A 10,271-nucleotide genomic window follows, 5' to 3' on the forward strand; every position below is an offset into this window, starting at 1 on the left:
GAAGAAGAACAATCCTCCCACACGCTGCTCATTATTACAAAGGAGCTTTTCACAAGACGGCATCTCTGTCAGCGATCGGTCCGCAAACAAACGAAATGAAGGCGACGAGTTTCATCCAGTTTGGTGTGAAAAATGTGCAAATCTAGGCTGGGGAACGTGACACTAAATATGATTCGTTGTCAGACTTATGTGAAGAGACGCTTAAAAGTTTTGGCATCCTTAAGAATTTTTTACATTTTTGCATAAAAATGAATCAAAACATTTAATAGTCCTCTGTTTGTGCATTTGTTTGCTCAGGAAAACGAATCATTTGTAAGTGAACCCACGTTTTCAGTATCTGGTTTATCGGTAACTGTTGATCAGTCGTCTACGGTTAAAGAAGAACAAGATGAATGTTTAGGAACGGCCAAGTCAAAGTCCTGACCTTAATCCAATAGAAATGTTGCGGAAGGACCTGAAGCAAGCAGTTGATGTGAGGAAACCCACCAACATCTCAGAACTGAAGTGGTTCTGTTCTGAGGAATGGGCTAAAATTCCTCCAAGCTGCTGTAGACCACTGATCAGCAGTTACCAGAAACATTTAGTTACAAGGAGGTCACAGCAGATACTGGACACAAGGAGGACATGATAAGAAAACCTCCCAGATATGAACACATGATTAATTTGTGTGCGAAAAGAGGAGGAGAAGGAAGATGAAGGAGAAAAAGTAGAATGTGGATGAAATGAAGGAGTAGGAGAAAAAGAAGAGGAAGAAAGAATGATGGGGAGATGAAGACGAAGGAGAAGAACCAGGAGAAGGAGGAACACGAGGATGAGAAGAAGACTGAGGAGAAAGCTGATGAGATAGGGAAGATGAAGACGAAGGAGAAGAAGAAGAACAATCAGGATGAAATAAAGGAAGAGGAGAAGAAGAAGGAGAAGGAAGAGAATGTGAAAGAGAAGAAGAATTGTTTCTTCTTTAAGTGTAGACGACTGATCAGCAGTTACCGGAAACCAGATACTAAAAACAAGGGTTCAGTTAGTTTTGCACCTCACTGATAAGTAATATTGGTTCCTTTGCTTGAATAAACAAATACACCTGTTTAATATTTCTGTTTCATGTGTTTGATTGAGTTCTCTTTGTCTACTTTCAGGATGTTTTGAGTTATTTTTAAACAGAAACGTAGAAAGCAGACGGAGGAGAACCAACCTGATCGTGTTTAGCACTGAAGCAGGTCGTGGCTACATCACAAATTACAGGCTTGTCGTCTTTTCGTGTCCCTGATGAAACCGACCTGTCCTTTTCCAATCTGAAAAGCATTGGCAGAGTCAGGACGAGCAGAAATTAATGTTAGCTGACAGACTGGATTTATTTGCTGAGAGCGCTGCTCGCTGCTCCTCGAGGCGCTCAGATAAATCTTTCTGGGACAAACTCCTGCCTGCTGCGTAAATGTAGACAAAGACTAAAACAGAGTCTTTACATCTGAGCGTTTCTACCTGCAGGTCTGCGGTACTCCGGCCTTTCAGAGCTTTCCTGAACAAATGGGTGTCCTTCCCTTTAGGCTTCATTAAATCTATAACCTCCCACTTGTCAGTCTCCATCACAACAGCCTCGACAACAGCTGTGATGTTATTCTGGATGTTGATGTCAGACTCAAACTATCAGCGTTTAAGGTTTAAATGAGGACGAATTCATAAAACTTTTAGTCTGTAAAATGTCAGGAGATAAAGATGAACTGAGATCAAAGATTCTTCACTTCCTCAGTTTCCTCCTAAAATGTAAATCAGACAAACCTGCAGACGATGCTCAGGGCTGAGTTACAGGAACCAAGGCTACGTTCACATGGACTCTAGTCAATCCTATAATAACCAGGAGTAGAGGTGGTGGTGGTGGTAACCATGGTAACCTTTCATAATCATCTCCTAATAAATCAGTCTCCTTCGTCTTCTTCTTCTTCTCCTCTTCCTTCATTTCATCACAGATCATCTCCTCCTCCATATCTTCCTTCTCCTTCATCTCCTCTTTCTCCTTCTCCTCATCTTCTTTTTCTCTTTCTCCTTCATTCCATCTCCATCCTACTTCTTCTCCTCCACATCTTCTCCTTTGTCTTCTCCCTGTCCTCCTCCTCCTCCTCCTTATCCTCCATCTTCTCCTCCTGGTTCTTATCCTTGTCTCCATCTCCCTTCTCCTTCATCATCTTCCTCCTTCTTTTCCTCTTCTTTTCTCTTCTTCCTTGATTTCATCCCAGTTCTTTTTCTTCTTATCTTCCTCCTCCTCCTCATCCTCCCCTCCTTCTTCCTATTTGTTTTCTTCTCCTCATCATCTTCTCTTCCTCCTTCATTCATCCCCATTGTACTTCCTCTCCTCCACCTTCCTTCTCTCCTTTGTCTTCTCCATCGTCTCCCTGTCATTCTACCTGTCCTCCTTCATCTTGTCCTCCTGGTTCTTCTCCTTGTCCCCATCCTCCTCCTCCTCCTCTTCTTTCTTCTGTGGCAGCATCCAATCAGAATATAATCCTTCATCTCATTGAGGCGTTATCTTCTGATCTATAAATCCTTCTTGTTGATCCCAGTCTGGAGGTTTTTACGTTGTGAAGATCTCGTTGTGATTATTGTTGGAGCTGTTCTCAGCGTGGTGAAGGATCCTGAGGCGTTCCCGGGTCATGATGATATATTTAATCCCTCCAGAGGGTTCAGGTTCTGCCCTGAGATCTCCTCCTGGCTGGTTGTTCACATTAAACACCCAGGAGGCCTGAACCACTTTTAGGAACCACATAGAAGATACCAACACTAACTCCTCTCTGGAGACGGAACAACGTTAGTGAACCATTAATTATTAAAAAGTCATTTCATGACTCACGTTTAGGTGATAGGTTTCTGTGTTTCCTGATGTTTTATGGACCAAACAATTAGTCTGGGAAATGACAGGGACATATTTATATATTTTTTCTCACACATCCTTTAAATTGCATGACTTACTGATCCCAGCTCTGACAGCCGTGTTCACGTTGATCCCACAGAGCTCAAACATCACCTCTAACCGAGTCTGCATCTGTTTTCTGTCTGACATTGATTCTGTCTGCAGATGGAAAAGCTGCCGCTCCGTCTCATAAACGCTCGCTGGAGACAAAGGGCTCACCTCTAAATCCTGAAGCCGGAGCAGGAGCAGGCCACGCTAGGATCACACGGAAAAGTGGACTGGGAAGAAAGAAAGAAAGAAAGAAAGAAAGAACGAAAGAAAGAAAGATAGGAGGAGGGACAGAAAGTAGGAAGAAAGGAAGGAAGGAAGGAAGGAAGGATTAGTTTCTAGTTTAGTTTGGTTCTCAGCTCCAAGGCCAGAATCTTTTAAAAGGCTCTCATTACTAATGAACAGACATCACTGATTCATGTGATCATTTCTACTAGTGGTTGAATGAATGAGTTAAACTCCTCTTCCTCAGATCAGCCCTGTTGAGTAGGTGGTCTTTAATGTGACCCAGGACTCATTGTGTGTTCACACTACCAAAGGAAGGAGGTCACATGTGTCCCAGACCACCTCCACATGTGGACTGACACCAGATCAGAGTTCACACCTGGACCTGTTTAACCTGGACTAGAGACCAGATCAGTGTTCACACCTGGACCTGTTTAACCTGGACTCTAGAGACCAGATCAGTGTTCACACCTGGACCTGTTTAACCTGGACTCTAGGGACCAGATCAGTGTTCACACCTGGACCTGTTTAACCTGGACTCTAGAGACCAGATCAGTGTTCACACCTGGACCTGTTTAACCTGGACTCTAGAGACCAGATCAGTGTTCACACCTGGACCTGTTCAACCTGGACACTAGAGACCAGATCGGGGTTTACACCTGGACCTGTTTAACCTGGACACTAGAGACCAGATCAGTGTTCACACCTGGACCTGTTTAACCTGGACTCTAGAGACCAGATCAGTGTTCAGGTCTCAGCCGTTTTCTTCAGACAGTAGAATAAAAGTTGAATAATTTCCAGGTTCCTGTCGAACATGTTTTCCTCTGAGGAGCAGAATGAATCACGATGTGCTGGAGGACCTGCTGTCTTTCCTCTAACAACCAACACGATCCTCAGACTAATTTTCGGATGTTTTTCTGTGTTTTTATATTTTCTCATTCTGGAGAAAACGCTTCAGGCTCCAGACAATGAAAAGTGTCAAATCCTCAAACCGAAAGGTGAAGAATCTGACATTTAAACCACTGGAGGAAAACGTTAAAAACCTCCTGAAAGTGTCTAAACTTCCACAAACGATAAAAACAAAGCGAGGGATGGATTTCACTGCGACATGTTGATTTGCGTGAAGAGACCATTCGGGCCAAATTACTGCGAGCTGAACGGCGTGGAGCGATTTAAAGTGCTCGACCGAAAGTGGCGATGGCGACGAGAGGAGATGAAAGCTGGCGTCATTTTGAAGTGACGATGCTCTGAAGCCCAGCAGGCGAATGACTCACGCTGCCACATTCTCCCTCTCACACTGAGCTGTTTGCATTAACATGAAATAAAATCAAATCAGCGTCCAGCTCGTGTGGGCTTTTTGTTTTCGTGCATCTTTAACAAACCGGCCTCCTGACGACGCATGAAATGGAAATGTGCATCTGTGTCTACATCCAGACTCTGGAAGGTTTGCATTTAAAGATTTTACGTCAGTAAATCTGCGCTCGTGTTTCTGCTTCATTATTCATTTGATCCAACTGACTAAATAAACTCCCACCTGATAGTTTCACTGATATTTCTACTGATTTTACTTTAAAAACTTTGAAAACACTCACATTTTATATGTTGACATTTAAAGCAACTACTTGTTTTACATATAAAACAGTTTAGTAATAAAGTTTTCATTCTTTTAGTAAAGCACTTGAGATCTGATCTCAGGAAGGAAAGAAGGAAGGATGGAAGGACAGATGGAAGGAACTACAGAATGAAGGAAGGAAGGATGTACAGCAGGAAGGAAGGAAGAAAGATGGAAGGACAGATGAAAGGAAGGAAGGAAAGATGAAAGGAAGGAAGGAAAGAAGGAAGGAGGGATAGAAGGAAGGAAAGAAGGAAGGAAGATTAGAGCTGAACCCTGGAGCTTTCGTCCTAAAATCCATAATTAAATCTGTGAACTGAACAAAAATGAATCATATTTGATAGATTCTAGGTTCTTTGTCCAGCAGCCTTTTACCGTTGTAATCCTTCCAGGAGCCTTTTTCATTTCAATCAATAAATCAGTAAATCCATATTTTTCTTCCTGATTAATCGCTAACGTTCCAGGTGGACTAAAGTGCCGGCAGCCTTATTGGCGGTACACGTTTTATCGAGGCACAAAGAGCCTTGATGAGTTAGAAATATGTTGAGTGTAGAGCTCTGAGCCGAGTGGAGAGGCTTTATGAAGCTAAAAACACCTTAGAGAGAGGAAACGCTGTGAGACGCTGCCCTCCTCTTCATCTAAACTCACCTACTGAGTGTTTTCTACCTGAGGTCAACAGAAACTCACGCACGTCATATTGTGTGTGTTGAATAATTAATAAATGCATTAGATTTCTAAATCCTCTCCACTCGGCTCAGAGCTCTTTGTGGCTCATGAATGGTCCAGAGAGAGAAAGTCAATATGGCTGCCGAGGATTTCACTCCCCAGGAACGACATCGATTAATCAGGAAGCAAAACGCTGATTTGCTGAGTTGGTTCGTTTCCAAACGTGTCTAAAAATAAACTGGACAGCTGGCAGAAAACCACAGCTGGAAACACCAGTGAGAAATATCGACGGATCTATTGAATGGGAGAGTTTTTAGCCAGTGCACAGATTTAATAATAGATCTGTTAAATGGAAAGCGCCCAAGCTGATGAGAGGTCAGAGGTCACACTGGATGGAGCTGACAGTACCTCAGATAACCTTAGAAAACAATGCCTGAATCCATGGAGACCACCTGCTGCTGCTGCTGCTGTCAGTAACAATGAGTCAAAGACGCCAAAAATCAATGAAGAAGAAGAAGAAGAAGAAAGTAACTAGTGTGGTGTGGATGTGTGGTGAGGTGGTAGTAGCTGATCATCTAAACAGAATCCATGGAGTCCACTCAGTCAAAGGCTGCACCCAAACAACAACAACAAACAACTAATAGAAGAAGAAGAAATAGAAGAGCAACTAGAAGGAAAGAGAGCAAGAAGAAGAACAAAAAGAAGAATTAGAAGTGGAACGAGAAGAACAATTAGAAGAAGAACTCGAAGATACGAGAACTAGAAGAGTTACGAAGAAGACGAAGAGGAAATAGAGAACTGGAGGATGAAGACGAACAGAAAAACTAGAAGAACTGGAAGAATAAGAAACTAGAATAGAAAGTAGAAGACAAAGAACTACAAGAAGAGGAAAACTAGAAGATGAATGATAAGAAGAAGAGGAGGAACTAGAAGAACTGGAGAATGAAGAAGATTTAGAAGAATTGGAAGAAGAACGAGAAGAAGAATTAGAAAAGGAATGATAAGAGGAACCAGAAGAGGAACGAGAACTAGAAGAAGAATGAGAAGAAGAACTAGAAAAGGAACAAGAACTAGAAGAGGAATGAGAAGAAGAAGAGGAGGAACTAGAAGAACTGGAGGACGAAGAAGAAGATTTAGAAGAATTGGAAGAAGAATGACAAGAAGAATTAGAAAAGGAATGATAAGAGGAACCAGAAGAGGAACAAGAACTAGAAGAGTACCGAAGAAGAAGAAGACGAAGAAGTAGAAGAAGACGAAGAAGAAGAGGAACTAGAAGAACTGGAGGACGAAGAAGAATAGAAAAACTAGATGAACTGGAAGAATAAGAACTAGAAGAGGAAGAATTAGAAGAGGAACTAGAAGAGGAGACCAACTCCAGGACATTTAGGATGTTAGTTAAATCTACAGGTTTGGGACTGGACCCCTGCACATCACCACAGTATAGGAGCCCTCTGGTTGGTTGTCAGCGGACCAATCAGGAGCTCCAACAAAGGGTCGATTGTTCCAAGTATGTGGACTAACTGTGTGCTTGGAGACAAACCAACAAGAGGACGATGATGAAGAGTCACCTTCTCCTGTAAACGTCCTCAGAGTATTAAATTAAATGAGCAGACTGGAGCTTCATCACAGCAAACAGTCACTGCTGCTACTGAGTCTAAATGAAATGCTGCCTCATTCCCTCCATCAGTGGAGATCATTTCTCTTTAACAGCCACTAAAAGACTCGTCTGTTATTCATGCTGAACGTTCTGTTAACTCACACCAGACGTTCCTTTATTCTACATTTGAACAGCGCTCTATAAAAACATGGATGTCCTGCAGCGTGAACACCTGATCGACTCTTTCTGCTGACTCCAGGTAGCGGCCTTCACACAGTCAAGTGTTTTAACATTCACCAGCATCATCACGGTGCAGCAGCTGATCATGAATGATTCACTAAGTTTGCTCTTAGTCACAGCTGGCTCATTTCAAACAGGCCAGTTACTAAACGATGTTTTAGATGGACTTTTAATGGAGGAGAGTTGGTGTGGAGTCTCTATGTTGGGAACTGATTCTGCTCCAGCAAAGATCTGCCGCACCAATCAGATCATTTGTGGGCGGGGCTTAATGTGGTACAGTACACAGTAGTCATAGGCACCTACAAACAAACAGTAGACGTCTACTTCAAAGAACTTTGACTCAGGAACATTTTATTCCTGTGGCAGATTGTTGACGGTATCTATGAGACATTAGCTGTACATCTTGGTCTCCTTAGCTAATTAGCCAATGCTAGCATGCAGCATTTTAACAGCACACAAACATCCCACCTCAATTTTTTTGCATTGTCTCACAGTTACAGTTAAAATCCACTCATCAAGAATAAAGACTCTGAGCTGTTTCCTCACAAATATCAAATAAATCCAATTAATATTTAAGTGAAATATGTCCAGAAACAAGCTCAAACAAGGTAATCTGGACTTGTAGAGTTTCTTGAAGACATTTCATTCACCCAAACTGGAATAAACCATCAGAACCGGACTAACTCACCGAAACTGGAATATGCCATGTGATCCAGACTAACTGGCCAGAACTGGAATATATGATCCAAACCAAATAAAGCTTTTCCAGGGCATTCTGACGACACAGAGAGAACCACACTGATATATTCCTTTGTAAACCCACTGTCCTTCTGCCTGAAATTCACTCTGCAAATAAAAATGTCTGGGTTAGTCTGTCGCTGAGAAACGCTCCTTATTTCGTCCTGTGTGTTTCACAGAGAGCAGCTGCTTCACGAAATCCAGAAACCGTTTTAAAAATATATTTGTGAGAAAGAAATGACACGAGTTCTACATTTAACGTCCTGTTTTTTAGTCTAAAGATAATAAATACATGAATATTCTTGTCTGTCATGTTAAAATGAATATTGCAGTGAAACATTTGATGCTGCAGCCAACAGCAGCCAGTCATCAGGTCACACCGGCTGAGCCTTAACACGATTTCTCCAGACGAGCCTGTGGATTTTAATAAACATCTTTATCCTCCTTTATTCTCCATAATCCTCGGCCACGTTTACACAAACCTCATTATACAAAGATCCACCGTCGCATACAAACACACAAACACACCTGTGGCCGACATGCAATCTCATTATCTGCAATAAGAAGAGCTCAAAGACTCAAAGCCAAGACAATCACATTCAACAGTAGCACTAATTAAAAGTCAACTTTAACTTTAATAATAAATAGTTTTTATTAAACAACTGGTCGCGGCCGCCCAGATCCATAAACTCATAGAAAGATGTTTGTTTACAGCTACGTCTCCCTGGCAACACACAGATGAAAATCAGTCTTTATACACCACACACTATGAGATTTTATCTGCAGACACAATCAGACTGGAATAAACCAGAAGAAACCAGAATAAACCAGATTTATCCAGATTAACTGAACCGTCTAGATTAAACCAGCTGAATTAGACTAAACCAGACTAACTGAACTAGACTGGAATAAACCATCTTGACTATACTAACTGGAATAAACCAGACTAAACCAGACTAACTGAACCAGACTGGAATAAACCATCTTGACTATACTAACTAGAATTAACCAGACTAAACCAGATTAACTGAACCAGACTGGAACAAACCATCTTGACTATACTAACTGGAATAAACCAGACTAAACCAGACTGGAATAAACCATAATAACTGACCCAAACTGGAACAAACCATCTTGACTATGATAACTGGAATAAACCAGACTAACTGAACCAGAATGGAATAAACCATCTTGACAACACTAACCGAGCCAGACAGGAACATATTCAAATCCAAATTGTGTACATGTGCCGCCTCATCCACAGCTGATTATGTTCATGATTATGTTGATTTTCATCACAGATGTTCAGCAGGTGTCTTGCGTTCGTGTGCTTGTGCTCTTTTATTTCTCATCAGTCAGATTCTTTTTTCGTGCTGATGCCTGTAGCCTCAGAGAGAGAGATAAATATTTTTTCTGGAACCAGATCCAAAATGTAATGTGAAGTTATTTTGCTCCATAACCTCTTTCCTTGTAAGGGTTGACAGCATCGACTGGTTTCTCCGGTAAACACACACACACCGTTGTGTTTCCATCACTTGAGAGGACGTTACATTGACTTCCATTCATCTCCTGGAGCCCTAACCTGATCCTGACCTTACACCAAGTCTTCAACTTAAATCTCCCTCGTACTGAATCATCCACCTGACTTGAGTTTTATCTCTAAAAGGAAGCCGACTCCTCGTAATGTGACTGTGTCAACAGATGCATGTCCTCACAACATGAGTAATAAAAGCACGCTCACACTCACAGGTGTTAGAAATCACACGCCAGCTGTCTGGTATTGATCTGTTCACAGAGCTGCCAGCACAACGTACACTACTATAAACTATTAGCGCTCAGTAAAAACACCGTTAAAACTCTACTTCTCTTATCTGATTTTCAGTGGACGGGTTTTTCTAAGTGTTTTTAACTGAGTTCTACTCATTTATAATTTATTCATCGAAGGCTTTTAGGCTTTTAGGTTTTGTCCGGTTATTAATTTATTCTGTTCGCTGCTGGACCTGGAACAAATTTAATTCCTTCATGTTTTTAATAAACAGGAACCTGAATAGAATTAATTTCAATTATTCACTGACCCAGACTGGAACAAACCAACTAAACCCGACTAACTGACACAACTGGAACAAATCTTCAGAACCAATCCAAGCCAGAATGGAACAAACCACCTGGACCAGACTAAACCAGACTGGATCAAACAATCAGAACCAGACAAACTGAACCAGACTGGAACAAACCAACTAAACCAG

This window comes from Chelon labrosus (assembly GCF_963514085.1).
Source record: "Chelon labrosus genome assembly, chromosome: 22".
Classification (NCBI taxonomy): domain Eukaryota; kingdom Metazoa; phylum Chordata; class Actinopteri; order Mugiliformes; family Mugilidae; genus Chelon; species Chelon labrosus.